Source organism: Candoia aspera, chromosome 2, assembly GCF_035149785.1.
Source record: "Candoia aspera isolate rCanAsp1 chromosome 2, rCanAsp1.hap2, whole genome shotgun sequence".
Taxonomy (NCBI): domain Eukaryota; kingdom Metazoa; phylum Chordata; class Lepidosauria; order Squamata; family Boidae; genus Candoia; species Candoia aspera.
Genome location: NC_086154.1, coordinates 117,352,868 through 117,366,929, shown reverse-complemented (window position 1 = coordinate 117,366,929; position 14,062 = coordinate 117,352,868). Strand labels below are relative to the sequence as shown.

Sequence of the window (14,062 nt, the reverse complement as noted above, 5' to 3'; positions counted from 1 at the left end):
ACCACGAGGTACTCCAATGGGCACTCTACTGGGATGACCCGGAGACACTGCAAGGCTGGATCTACCTAGCGGGGAGAGTGGAACACGTGCACCGCACTTTCTTAATGGCGACGGCAGAGGACAAAACAAACACCAGCCCAAAGGTACCCGCGCCACACTTGGGGCCGGCTGGTCCCACGTATCAAAAGAAGAAGTTTACTCGCCGACCCTGCGCGAAGTGCGGAAAAATGGGGCACAAAGCGGCAGACTGCTTCTCCAACCGAACACTAACTAGCGCTCCCAAACCCGCACCAAAAACAACGTTCAAACCAACTAACCCACCGCCGCCCCCCCACCGCCGGATGACCGGAGCCACAGCGACACCGGACGAAGACTGGGATGCTTACTTGGCGGGGGAGGACGCCGAAGTCCCAGACCGGCTGGCGGGAAACGCTCCCCGCCTGCCTTAAAACGCGCCGTGAGGCAGGTGGTGGGACAGGGGCGCGAAACACATAGACAGAGCGACGAAAGCTCCATAATAATGGGGTCAATCAGGCTTTCCGTCGGCAACAGAGCCACCACGGCCGCGGCACTAGTGGACTCGGGGTACTCCAAGAACCTGATCCACCCTGACATAGTCGCCAAGCTCGACCTGCCTTGCCTCCCCCTCCCCACGCTGCTGGCTTTCCACCAGCTGGACGGCTCAACAGCGGGAGGGAAACCAGCCACGACACAGACCAAGCCGGTCACCCTGCAAATGGGCACCCACACCGAGCGAACATCGTTTGTGGTAACCCACATAGGGCGGCCCATTGTAGTCTTAGGAATACCGTGGCTCGCGACCAACAACCCACGCATTAACTGGAAGACCCACACCTTCCAATTTGACGACGGCGCGTACCGGGCGCCAGTTCTGGCGGGCAGGATCAACCCCACAGTGGGACAGGCAGAGGCAGTGGCCCAGGACAACACAGCAACCCCAGAAGACCTACCTGAGCAATATGCTGATTTCTCAGAGGTCTTCGGAGAAGAGGAGGCAGACCAACTACCCCCCCACCGCAAGACGGACTGTAGAATTGAGCTGCTTCCCGATGTCCCCTTACCCAGGCCGAAGATTTACTCGATGACCCCGAAGGAGATGACAACCCTCCAGGAGTTCATCGATAAAAACCTGGCTAGGGGTGCTCACCGGTCGGAGTGCCCGTCTTATTCCGGGAGAAAAAAGACAGCACCCTACGGCTCTGCACCGACTACCGGGGCCTCAACGCGGTGTCCCTATCCAATAAATACCCCCTACCCCTCGTGAAAGACATGCTCGCCCACCTGTCCACGGGTAGAGTATTCTCCAAGCTGGACCTTCGCGAGGCGTATTACTGGATCCGAATCAGGGAGGGGGACGAATGGAAAACCACGTTCAACTGCCCCCTAGGCACCTTTCAGTACAAGGTGCTGCCATTCGGACTAGCAGGGGCCCCGGGAGTGTTCATGCAGCTCATCAATGAGGTACTGCATGAACACCTGTTCAAAGGGGTACTAGTCTACATAGATGACGTCCTCATCTACACCCAGACGCACGAAGAACACGTAACCCTAGTCCGACAAGTCCTCGAGAAGCTAAGAAGGGCGAAACTCTATGCCAAACCCTCAAAGTGCGAATTCCATAAAGCACGCCTAGACTACCTGGGGTACCGAATCTCCGGGGAAGGCATAGAAATGGACCCCGCAAAAGTCGAGGCGGTGGTGAATTGGGAACGCCCACGTAACAGGCGCCAACTCCAAAGCTTCCTCGGCTTCGCGAATTTCTACAGGTCATTCGCACGGGGGTTCGCGGAGATAGCCCTCCCCCTAACAGACCTCCTCAAAACTAAAGGAGTTGGGGACACACGGTGAGCCAAGAACCCAAGGACAGTACTAAATTGGACTCCCGCGTGTCAGACAGCGTTCAACAGGCTGAAAGCGCTGTTCACCACGGAGCCAATCCTCGCACATCCGGACCCAGAACAGCCGTTCGTGGTCCAAGCCGACGCCTCAGACTTCTCCCTGGGGGCCATACTGCTCCAAAAGGACCCCACAGGAATCCTGAAGCCATGCGCCTACCTGTCGAGGAAATTCTCGGAGACGGAAAGGCGCTGGCATGTATGGGAGAAGGAAGCGTTCGCGGTAAAATCGGCGCTAGAAACATGGAGGCATCTACTGGAAGGAGCCACCCAACCATTCGAGGTCTGGACAGACCACCGGAACCTCGAGGCCCTCCGGACGCCCAGACGCCTCAGCCCAAAACAGGTCAGATGGGCCCAATTCTTTAGCCGCTTTAACTTTCAACTGAAGTTCATGCCGGGCAAAAAGAACTTCCTGGCTGATGCCCTCTCCCGACTGCCCCAAGACGAAGAGCCTGTTCCAGATATGATTGGGACGGTCCTATCCGCCTCCCAGCTGGGGATGGCTGTGACCACCCGAGCGGCGCTCAGAAACAGCTCAACCCCACGTCTCAACCGACGGCAAGCCAACCAGTGACCAGACGGCGCCACCCGCGACTGCCAGGAGGAATACACGCGGACCTCACCACCGCCCTCAAAACCGACCCCTGGCTACTAGCAAACCCCGACAAGGTGACGGTGGCACAGGACTTAGCAGGGGGTGAAGGCAGAATATATGTCCTGGACTCGCAGCGCTAGGCGATCCTGCGCGGATCACACAACAGCAAACAAGCGGGACACTTCGGGTTTCTAAAGACCCTGCATCTAACATGACGACAATTCTGGTGGCCCGCATTGAGACGGGACGTGAAGGCCTACGTAGCGTCCTGCCCGACATGCGCTATGGCCAAACAGGCACCGGGTGAGCCCCCGGGACGCCTACAAACGGTGGCAGAGCCCTCCCGACCATGGGAGGAAATCTCCATGGATTTTATAGTAGATCTCCCACCCAGCCAGAAGAAAACAATCATTTGGGTGGTGAAATACTACTTTTCGAAACAAGCACACTTCATCCCCTGCTCATCAGTCCCGTCTGCCCAGCAACTGGCTAAACTCTTCCTTATACATGTGTACAGGTTACACGGATGTCCCGTATGCATGGTGACCAACAGGGGCACACAATTCACCTCGAAATTCTGGCGGGCTTTCCTAAAACTGATTGGGACCCAACAAGCCCTATCCATGGCCTGGCATCCCCAGACGGACGGAGCCACAGAGATCCTCAATGCCACCCTAGAACAATTCATATGCTCATATACCAATTACCACCAAGACGACTGGGTCGACCTGCTTCCGTTCGCAGAAGTCGCATACAATAACGCCGTTCACACGAGTACAGGGAAAACCCCGTTCGAAGTAGTCTCCGGGCGCGAGTTCGTACCCATACCGGAGTTACCACAACCCCCAGGACCCCAAGTGGGTGCTAGTGACTGGGGACGGAAGATAGCGGAATCATGGCCAATAATCACAGCAGCCCTGAAGGAAGCACAGTCGGCCTACAAAGAACAGACATTCCAGGCAGGGGATATGGTCTACCTATCCACCAAATTCATGAAATCACCTCAACCCTCGAAGAAACTGGGGCCTAAGTATATCGGGCCTCTTCGAATAACACAGATAGTGAACCCAGTGGCAGTACGCCTGGACCTGCCGCACAATCTAAGGAGACTCTACCCGGTATTCCACAGCAGCCTCCTGAAACCAGCAACCACCTCCCGATGGCACCCAAGCACGCCTCTGCCCTCCCCAGTGATGATCGACGGCCAACAACATTTCGACATAAAAGAAATACTCGATTCCCGCCATCAACGGGGCACACTACACTACTTAGTGAAATGGAAACACTTCCCCCACCCAGAATGGGTGGCGGCTCAACACGTCAAGGCACCGGACCTGACCCGGGCATTCCACACGACGTACCCTGACAAACCAAAGGGGCGCCCAGCCGAACCGGCCCCTAGAACACACTTCCCCCCTCGGGCCTCCCCCCCCACCCGCCTCGCCCCCAGGGGAAGGGGCCCCCCAAGCCTGCGACTTGAGTAGACCTCCTCCCCCCTGGGACTCACCCTCCCCCCGCCCTCCCCGGGCCCACTGGGGAGAGAAGATTGGTCATAAGTGCATCGCCAGGGGGCAAACACCCAGGATGCACACATGACAACACGACGAGCATCAACATAAACAAGCAACAAAACAAAAAGATAAGGATCCTACCTGGAGCTGAAAAGCACCCGACCAGCCACACCTCCTCTCACGATGAACTGAGCACGAACAAGCAGGGTGTGGTCGAGGCATGCGCACTCAGAACACACCCAAAAGATGGACACGAGGTAGAGGGCGGAGCGAGGGGAGGGGTTAAAGCACTCCAGCGGGAAATACAAACAAAAAAAAAAAACTTTTGACAGCTCTCCTGGGAAAAACCGGAATGCCGGGGGGGGGGGCTACTATTCGAAAGGGGGGCAGTATGTCATGAGCACCGTTGAGCTGAAAGCATCAGCACAATGGCACACATGACAATACCTCGGAAAATAGAGGAAGGGATTTAAAGATAAGCAAAGCACGCACAACAACAGACACAGACCCTGAGGAGAAGGGAACGACCCCGGCCGGATGAACCAGCCATTAGAACACAAAGGGGGAAGAAGGAACGACAAAGACAGGGCGGATCACGAGGCACACCTGAAGCTGTCAGCAGGAACGCAACGGATATCGCCCAGCTGACAGCAATCACCGGCCGGAGGAAGAAAACGATTATGAGCGAAGCCCGGGGCACCAGCAGGGGCCCCGCGACCCCTCACCTACCGGCAATGAAGCATGCAGGACTTGGGGGGATGACACAACCCAAGGTGGGGGGGGCGCTGACCGGCGCGGGCTATTTAAACCCCGCACCGGCGCGCTCCCTTCACTCTCAGCTTTTTCCAGCTATGCACTATGGTGAAATAAACCTGAACCTGCTCTTCCCTGAATCAGTGTCTGTGTTTTACTCAGTAGTAGGCAGCGCATGACAACTACCCTTCCTGGATATCCTCATCAGCAGAGGAAACAACGGCAAATTACAAACGCAAGCCTATCGAAAAACAACTCACGCTAACCAAATCCTCCATTACCAAAGCAACAATAAAAAAAAGCCAAAAAGGAAACAGCAAGACCAGAACACATCCTCTCCAGCATCCAACACCCAGATAAGCAGTGATTAACACCAGACAAACAATCAATCAGAAAACAAGGAACTAATCAAGGCATTACCAAGGAGAAAGCCAAACCCTACCAACACTGGCAGGGCAAGCTACTGAATATAAAAAGGGAGCAAACCCCACGCTCACTCAGACTGATGATGTTACATAGTTGGGCAATTAAATGTCTGCAATCAAACAACCAAGCTCAGAGAGCACCAGGGATTCCACAGTTCAACCCTGAGTTACATATACTCTCTTCTATTAGATTTCCCTCCTCTAGGTTAGGAAAGCCAGATTTTTTAAAAGAATGCTTAGTTATCCTTTTCCATGTGGTGTGCTGAACCATCACCTCATATTGGCAATGACTGGAGTTGTGTTGAATGTATATGTTTTGGCCATTAGCTGGCTGATATCAGAGGCATCCAGGGCAAGTCACAATTTCATCAAAATGACAAAACATGCATAGTGGTATTGCAGTGTAACTTCCACCCCTTTCATACTTGCATACCACATTGTGACACGTGAGCAAGAGACAGAGATGACATTGAAATGTACTTTTCATCATTTGCCTCTCATTTGCCTCCCTCGCAGATGCTCATGCTTGACTTGAAGTTTGCCTACCTACAGACTCTCTATAATGGCTCTTGATGAGGTTTCAGGCACTTAGAAAAGCATGGAAGGAGACTGTATTTTGCTCTCACAACCATCTGGTAGAAAGACATATTGAGGACATTTACATTCCCTGGCCTTTTTCATGGCAGTTATCCAATTCTTATTTTGGGGATGACAGTGTCAGCCTTGATAGTCATCTTCTAGTTCTTGGGCTGGTTGATAATGCTTGGTCACAGTTGGCTTCCCATCTTGACTACAGCACCATATCAGTTCAGGCATGAATGCATTGGCCAAAAAGTTAATTAAAGCATTATGTTAATGTTTTCATGTTTGTAGGGAAGGGTAGGAGGCAGGCAGTTGGACAGCATATGAGAAAAGTCTTGCCGGAATATCTGTGCTGATAGCAGAGCTTATTCCCATTGCTGATTTGATGACGCTGCTTACAACATTTAAGTGAATATTGATGCACAGAACACCAGACAGCCAAGCTTGTGGCATTTCCTCAAGGCACAAAGCTTGTGGTCCCTTGAGGGGTGACCTCAAATAAATTGGCTCTGGTCCTAAACTGATCCTGGTCTTAAATTGCTCCATAGCTCATTGGCCTCCTCTGCTGGGGATCCTGATATTTTTAGTCCTGTCCTATTCCTGTGGAATGTTATCTAGCAGGAAGCAACTTGGGCTCCATGGTCAACATATACAATAACAAAATGGTATGGGGTACTCCTATCTCAATGGAAAAACAGTGTGGAATATTCAGTCGCATTTCCATTCAAACAGAGCTAAACTTTTTTGCCATGAAGCATGCAATTTCACCCGCTTTCCTCCACCATCATTATTTCCTCAATCATTTCAGTAGCACTTGCTGTAATGTGCAAATCCTTCTCAGTTCTTCATTTGTAGATCGATAATAACTGAGACAGAGCAGGGTGAAAATGTTGACATTTTATTTTCGGGGGAGATGGGCAGTAATAGAAATGCGAATAATTGATAGATAGATAGATAGATAGATAGATAGATAGATAGATAGATAGATAGATAGATAAAATTTCACAGTCCCTGCTGACTTAAAATGTACAATTATCAATGCTCTTTACATCAAATTTGTGTCCTCTTTGTATCAGATCGAGTATGTTTCTGGCCCAACTGAAGGACAAGAAATTAAAATATCAGGGGATTGCTGGCATATATCCAGAAACTGTCTTGGAGAAACTTTTCTTCTGCTTTGACTTAGGCAAAACTCTAGGGTTACATTTTTCTCTTTGGCTGAGTATCAGTTGGCACTTATCAACTGGTACTTACTCCATTGGCCATTTGCACACTTCTAATCCAGCAAATAAAGAACCAGACTACTGAGGATATGAGAGCCACACTGCACGGGCAGCATCACCTTTGATGTGGGTTCTAATGTAGCCGGTGCTGTGCTCTGCCCAGATCCTACTGGGTACTTTTGATTGCTATGGGCCTGCCCCCTCTCCTCTGCTGGTGTTGGAGCTTCCTTCGTGGCAATTTTGGCTTTGGCGCCATGACAAACAGGGCTTCCACAGAGAAATCTGCCCACACAAAGTCTGACTGGTGCTTCACAAACCACTGGAAGGAACCTTAGGGGCGATTTAATCTAAGCCCTTGCTCAATGCAGAATCCACTGCAGCATTTCTGACAGAGGACCATCCAGCCTCTGTTTATACAATAACAAAAAAACGAGAAATCATCACTTCATGTGGCAGCCCATTCCACTGTGGACTGTTCTAATGATCTCATGAGAGAATGCTAAATGCGTGTACTAAAAAAAAAATCCCTGAAAGGCACTGAGGATTCCTGTACATTGGAGCACTTTTTTACACACCCATAAGTGTCATATGAAACCACTAGACAAGAGTTTCAGAAATGCCCTGACAGGCAACTCCCAAGGCACAGCAGTGCTGATTCAAGCAGGAGGAACTTCTCCATATATTCGCCATTAAGAGAACTCCCTCTGGCTTAACTCAGGAATGTTCTGCCACTTAAGTTGTTATGGCTCTTTGTGTTTTAATGTACCTAGTGGTCTTGTGCAAAAGCAACTTTATCTTCAGTGAGATGGGGTTTGTGCATTTTGCCCAGTAAAGTAGGCAACTATGTGCTTTACTAGGCAATATGCACCCATCCTCCCCTACAGGGAGTGAGTAGCTTTAATGCTGCTGTGCCTGGTCTGCATGAGGACTACTTTACTGGACAGAACCCTCCCCCCACTCACATGGATCAGCTAGCTCAAGATCAGGTTTCGACAGATGGTCTAACCATCTGTCAAAACTTGCCTCCTTTAGGGAGAGTTATTGTGTTTTCCCAGCAGCAGGGAATCCACCAGGCACTTTTCTTACGTTGTCCTGCATTAGGCATGTGAGGGCAGCACCAGTTTCTGGCCGCATCGCTGAAGCAGAAGAGGGCTTAGCAATAAGAGCACTGTAACTATACTGTACTAGCATACTTAGAAGCCATTAAGAAAAAGCCCTGTTGTTCACTAGTACAGCACTAAAGAGCTCAGGTCCACTCAATAGCATTTCCAATTAAAGAATGTCATGTGGTAGATGACAGGCAACATCTCTGGAGAACTTCTTCCAGTTAGAATAGACAAATCCATCATATCTGGAGATAGCCATATCGAGGAAGGCCACTTAAGATCAATTTGTCTCAGCACACCTGGTCTTCTCTTGTTACTTGTCCCTACAGCTATGATTTGATAATGAAGTGCCCACCACATATTGTATTCACTATTCATTCATTGGATTTATATCCCATCTTTGGCTATTCATTCATTAGATTTATATCCTATCTTTCCTCCGAGAGCTCAAGGCAAAGTACACAAGATTCACTCCTCCTATCTTCCTCACACCTGCCCTGGGGAAATAGATTTGGCTGAAAGACAGTGACTGAAGTCATCCAATGAATTTTCATGGCTGAGTCTATTCTTCATAAAGTTTCTGATTCTTCTGTCTCAAATTTCCTGCCAATCCATTTCAATAGATAACTCCACATTCCAGTAGAGCGTCACAGACTGAAAAGATAAGACATAGCATGATTTGCAAATGATTTAAAGCACAGGCAAGTTCCACCCTAGCAGCACCAGAAATAATCTCAAGGCTTTATGGAGGTAGAGGTAAGTCAGAGTAATTTGACGGAAGAAAATAAAAGGAATAATTCTGTTTAAAGGTACTTCTAGAACACACTCAGTGACTACTTAAATAGGAAGAATTTCTTTCTCCCCAGCTTTTTTTGTGTGGAGTGTTTATGGTGTTTTAAAAGGAGTATTGGGTCAGTCACTCTCTCTCAGCCCAACTCACCTCACAGGGTTGTTGTTGTGCGGAAAATAGGAGGAGGAAGGAGTATTATGTATGTTCACCACCTTTATTATTTTTTATAAATAACTCAAGGTGGCGAACATACCTAATAGCAGGATAAAAATAATAATAAATAATAAAATAAATGTTATACCTTAAGCCTTACCAATATTTAAGAAAGGGGCCCTTTTGGTCACCTAGATCTCGTGATCACCTAAATTCCTTGGCCAGCCCTCCTACTCTTCAAAATGCCATTCAAAGCCTGATTCAATTGCTGTTATGCAACCCTGATGCATAACTGAAATGGAAGCAGAAAACAGAGCAATCAAAAGACAAAAATCCAAAAATCCACATCTTAACTAAACAGTACAAATAATAAACTGCAGGAATATGGTAAAAATAAAAACTGTGGATTTGGACTGGAGCAAAACTCAAGGTTTACTTTTTAATTTTCTGGAAGTTAACAAGCCAGCAGCAGCCAGCATGGTTTCATTCAAAAGAAAAGCTGGCTGTCAGTTTACCTTGGGCAGCCAGTTTAAAGTGAAGAGATTTAGTCAACTGATCAATGAGAATCTCAAAAACAAAAAAATTCTGCATCGGGGTTGTATAACTCAGCCACTGAATCAGGCTTTGAATGGTATTTTGAAGAGTAGGAGGGCTGGCCAAGGAATTTAGGTGATCAGGAGATCTAGGTGACCAAAAGGGCCCCTTTCTTAAATATTGGTAAGGCTTAAGGTACAACATTTTCCTTTTAAAACACCATAAACACTCCCCACAAAGAAAGCTGGTTGGGGGGCACAGATGGGCTCCAGCCAAACTTTTTTGCATCACTGGATCCTACATAATTTCTAAAGAATGACATTACAAACCTCCATGACTCAGAGCCACTCCTGAATCATTTCAGGTACAAGATATGAGCCAAAAAATTTATTCTGTTGTGCAAAACTTGCTATTACACACGTTATATGCAACATTAATTCCTATTTTTACTTATCAATAATTAAATAATTTAGTCAAAACTGATTCTCATATATTCTAGGTGTTAGGATACAAAGGGCGAGTTTCCCTTGAAACTCTTGATGATCTCCCCCAGCTAGAACTGAAGGTATCAGCCGAATATGCTGGATGGATAGCTCTGGACTTCCAGCCAAATATCCCTGAGTTGTATAAGATCAAAGAAAGCAATGGTAAGAAAATTCAACAACAGAAAGCACACTTAATATGCAAACTGTTGAAGTTCTTCACCACTTTGAAGACACTGTTATCTGCGATTTCACTATGTATCTCTGGCTTTACCAGTATATCATGATTACATGGTTAGCGTCATGATTTTTAAGGGGATTCTGAGGACTATATGACAAAGAAATAATGAGTACATGTCTGTAGTGGGGAGGGGAAGGGAATGTAGATGGGGTATGTGGGTATGTATTCATTTATATTCCACTTTTATATTTGCATTGAACACCGATGGCTAACACTGATAAAAATGCAAAGTGCAAATATAAAAAATCAAAAGACTAAAACCATATTAAAGCTACAACAATGAAAAGTCTGGCAGAAGAAATATGTCTGGGTGTTTTCAACAGGCAAAGAGGGCAGCTTGCAGGGACTATGTTCCATAGCTTGGGAAGGCAGCAGATTCCGAACATCTGAACAGATTCTTAGTGGAAGAAGAGGTCCCTCAGAAAGTTAGGCCCAAGCTGTTTAGAAGCTTCACTAACACCTTAAATTGTGCCTGGGAAACAACTGGGAACCAGTGCTGATCTTTTAACATGGATATCATATGGTCTTAGTATAACATTTGGCAGCCTATCAACCCAGCTGCCACATTTTGTGTCAGAGCTTCTAAACATTTCCAAGTATAGTCCTCCACAAAATAACTTGTGAGAACCCTGATGAGATATAACCAAGATGTGAATAACTGTTGCTAAACTGACAAGGAAGGGGCATAGCTGGTGTACCAGCCTAAAAAATGCAAACATGCTTCTTGCCACAGTCACCACCTGGAAATCCAGGAACAGCTGAGGCCAAGTGGCAGGCCTCCTCTTTCCAGGGAGTCCAATCCCTTCCAGAAGAGGCTGAAACTCAGTCCTTGAGTCCAATTTCTGCTGACCAATGATGCTTCTGTCTTTTCAGTGTTAGATAATTATTGCTTTCCCTTGTGTAATCTGAACCTTTACCAGCACTGCCTCTTTATAATGTGATTGAGTATCTGTTTTCTTCCACTTTCTCCACTTTGAGAAAGGCAGTCCTGGCTGAGGAAACATCAACCCAGTCTAGTGATATCCATCAAGCAAGATATCCTCCACCTATGCATCCATCCTAGGGAAAAGTAGTGACATGGAAGCTTCTTTTAAGAACCCTAAATGCTATGGACAGCTCAGTTAAAACAAAAAGGGACAGTTCCACTTGGTTGACCTAGATCAGAGGGGCAATTCTTCGCTGAGCACACTTCTTATCTGACGATGCTCTTGTTAACCATGTAATCAGAAACTACGGAACCTGAAGTTAAGCAAAAGTCAGACCAGGTCTGGACAGAAACAGAGACACGATTCTGCTGCATTCTAGAACAAACAAATGCATTTAGGAGCTTGGAAACCATGGATGGCATCAAGTCACACATCTTGATATATCAAGTCCTTCCCCCCACCCCCAGTGGAAATAGTGCTGGTAGAACACTGGGGAGAAAACCAACAGAATTTCTTGTAATGGTAAGACGTGGGGGCTCCTTCAGCTTTAGCTTAGTGTAGCAAGAAATTAACCAGCTGTTGTCTGAGCAGTATTGCCTTTGTGTTATCGGCAACAAACACTAACCCATGATGGCTGAACATGAGCTGTCCTTCCATGCAATGTTAAAGGCATAAGTGCCATGCCAGATACAAAGGACAGCTAACCCAACATACCACATGAATCCAATAATCACCCAAATGGGAAGCAATTTACCTTTTGTGCTTTCTGTAGCTCAAGAATAATCCCTAAACATTGATCAAGTAGTGGGAAACTCATTTTGCTGTACTCATAATTTCAACTCCTACTGCCTTTTGGAGTAATTGCCCTTGAAAAAAGACTGTTTCCTCCAAAACCCTCCTTCCCTAATACCTGTAATTCCATTTTAGCACTTGTTTTTCATTGGCTGAATGTGTAGGGCTGTATTTGATTATTATTTGATTACTTTTTTATTGGTTAGATTCAAAACCCCAGCTTTCTGCCAGGAACCCCTGGAGCCTCCTTAAAGAAGGCTTTAAAACTCAATTGTTCCACAGGACGTACCGGTGTGGATGGAACAATGGCCACTTGGACTAGTTTTTTCCACCTGTCCTTCAAATGTTTTAGTTTTACGGAGATAGCCTTGCTGAAGTGGGCAGTCTATAAATACCTGTATAAGCAAATCCATTCAAGGCAGCATGCACAACATTCCCTCCTCCATTTTTGCTCCACAGCCACCACCCTATGAGAGAGGCATATTGGGCCAAGTGGTGGTTCACCCAAAGCCATCCAGTGAGCTTGTATGGTTGATGGTGGGCTTGAACTCTGATGCCCAGGCAACATTTTAACCACTATACTACATTCATAATAGACTCACAAAAGGCAGAGAGGTGTTATATTATGATCACCTAGGGTGTTTATTAATTTTACACTATTTCTAGTGTATAGATCAAAGTATCAGAAGAGTGGCACAATCAGAATTCACTCAATTCCCACACCTTTATAACTCCTTCGCTTTCTCAGTACAATATGTAGAAAAACCTTTCCAGGTGGGGTTTATACGTAGCCCTGCAAATGTGGCTGTATCCATTTCCCATCATTTCCAACCATCATGAACAATATTCTGAAGATAATAGGAGCTACAGTCGATCATCATCATCATCATCTCCATGGTTTCTGCAGAGTGCTAAAGAAATACTGAAATTATGTTTAATAAACATCTGAGAAATCGTTCTATAAAAATCAAATTCAGCATTGTCTTTCAGTCAGTTCCTATTCACACATTACTACTCTTTCTTAGCTCTACAATACATTTTGAATAATGGTGATCAGAGACACATCTTTATTTAACAGCTTACCTCTTCTATTTTGTTGTTTGCTCTACACAGCCTTCCAGCCCACAGCTGGGTTGTCCCTCCTACAATCCGCCAGCAATATTGCCTGGAGAAGTTTATAATGGTGGAAGTCCCTCAGAGATGGCAGACACTATGTTACAGAAAATGATCTAACATAAATCTCCTACTGCCCTGATTTCCAGCAACTTTGAAGGTGATTTACCTCCCCAGTGTTTTTAGTTTGTTAAACTAGATGGCCTTAAAGCAAGTTGCACAAACATCAGGAGAAGGGGGGGGAGGCACTGGTGGCATTTCACACTTCGTTGCAGCATTAAGGATTAAAAAATTTCCTTGAGAAGAGGGCACACTTTCTGGCTGCAGAAAGGCTGTGGAAGTAGCAAGACACCTTTAGTGGATTATATCACATTTAAAAAGGGTGAAGGTAGTGTAGCAAAATGATGCAGGAGCTATAACGGTTTAAATTCTGAGGTGGTGTTGGAGGTGGGGGTAGAGAAGAACTAAACATGGCCGGAACAGAGTTAAAGGTTCCACTCTCATATCCCCTCCCCTAGGGCCTCACTCTCTTAAATTAGTAAAACCCCACTGCTAGGAGAAACAAGGCAACTTTCCTGAAAATCGGAGGTCAGCCATTTGGGCATGCATCTCATCATTCTTGAATTACTTATAAAATTAGATGCTAATTTGAACAGTACAATCCTGTTCCTTCTTCCCAAGGAATCTTGGGATCTGTAGTTCAAAGTCAAGGGAATATGAATTTCCAATAGCACCTCCCTAAATTATAAAACCCATGATTTAGAAAGAAGAATTGTTTTGTACTGACAAACAAGACTCCAGTCCTCTCTCTGGTTGGGATTCAGTGGCACAGCCTGGTTGTCAGTGGGCTACTGTCTATAAAAGCTTTTGGCCAAGAGAATCAGTTGAAGATAGCTTTGGATGCATGTTTCTCATGC

General features: G+C 46.7%; 2 protein-coding genes across 2 annotated transcripts in view; both read left to right on the top strand.

The window, feature by feature from the left end:
• Positions 1–14,062, top strand: part of PDE6G (phosphodiesterase 6G) — a 62,285-nt gene that overhangs the window by 5,742 nt on the left and 42,481 nt on the right. The window lies entirely within an intron of this gene.
• ACTG1 (actin gamma 1) overlaps positions 7,734–14,062 on the top strand; it is a 234,712-nt gene continuing 228,383 nt past the window's right edge. The window contains exon 1 of the mRNA XM_063293418.1: positions 7,734–7,744. The gene's annotated coding sequence lies outside the window, so the exon portion shown is untranslated. The remainder of the gene's footprint in view (positions 7,745–14,062) is intronic.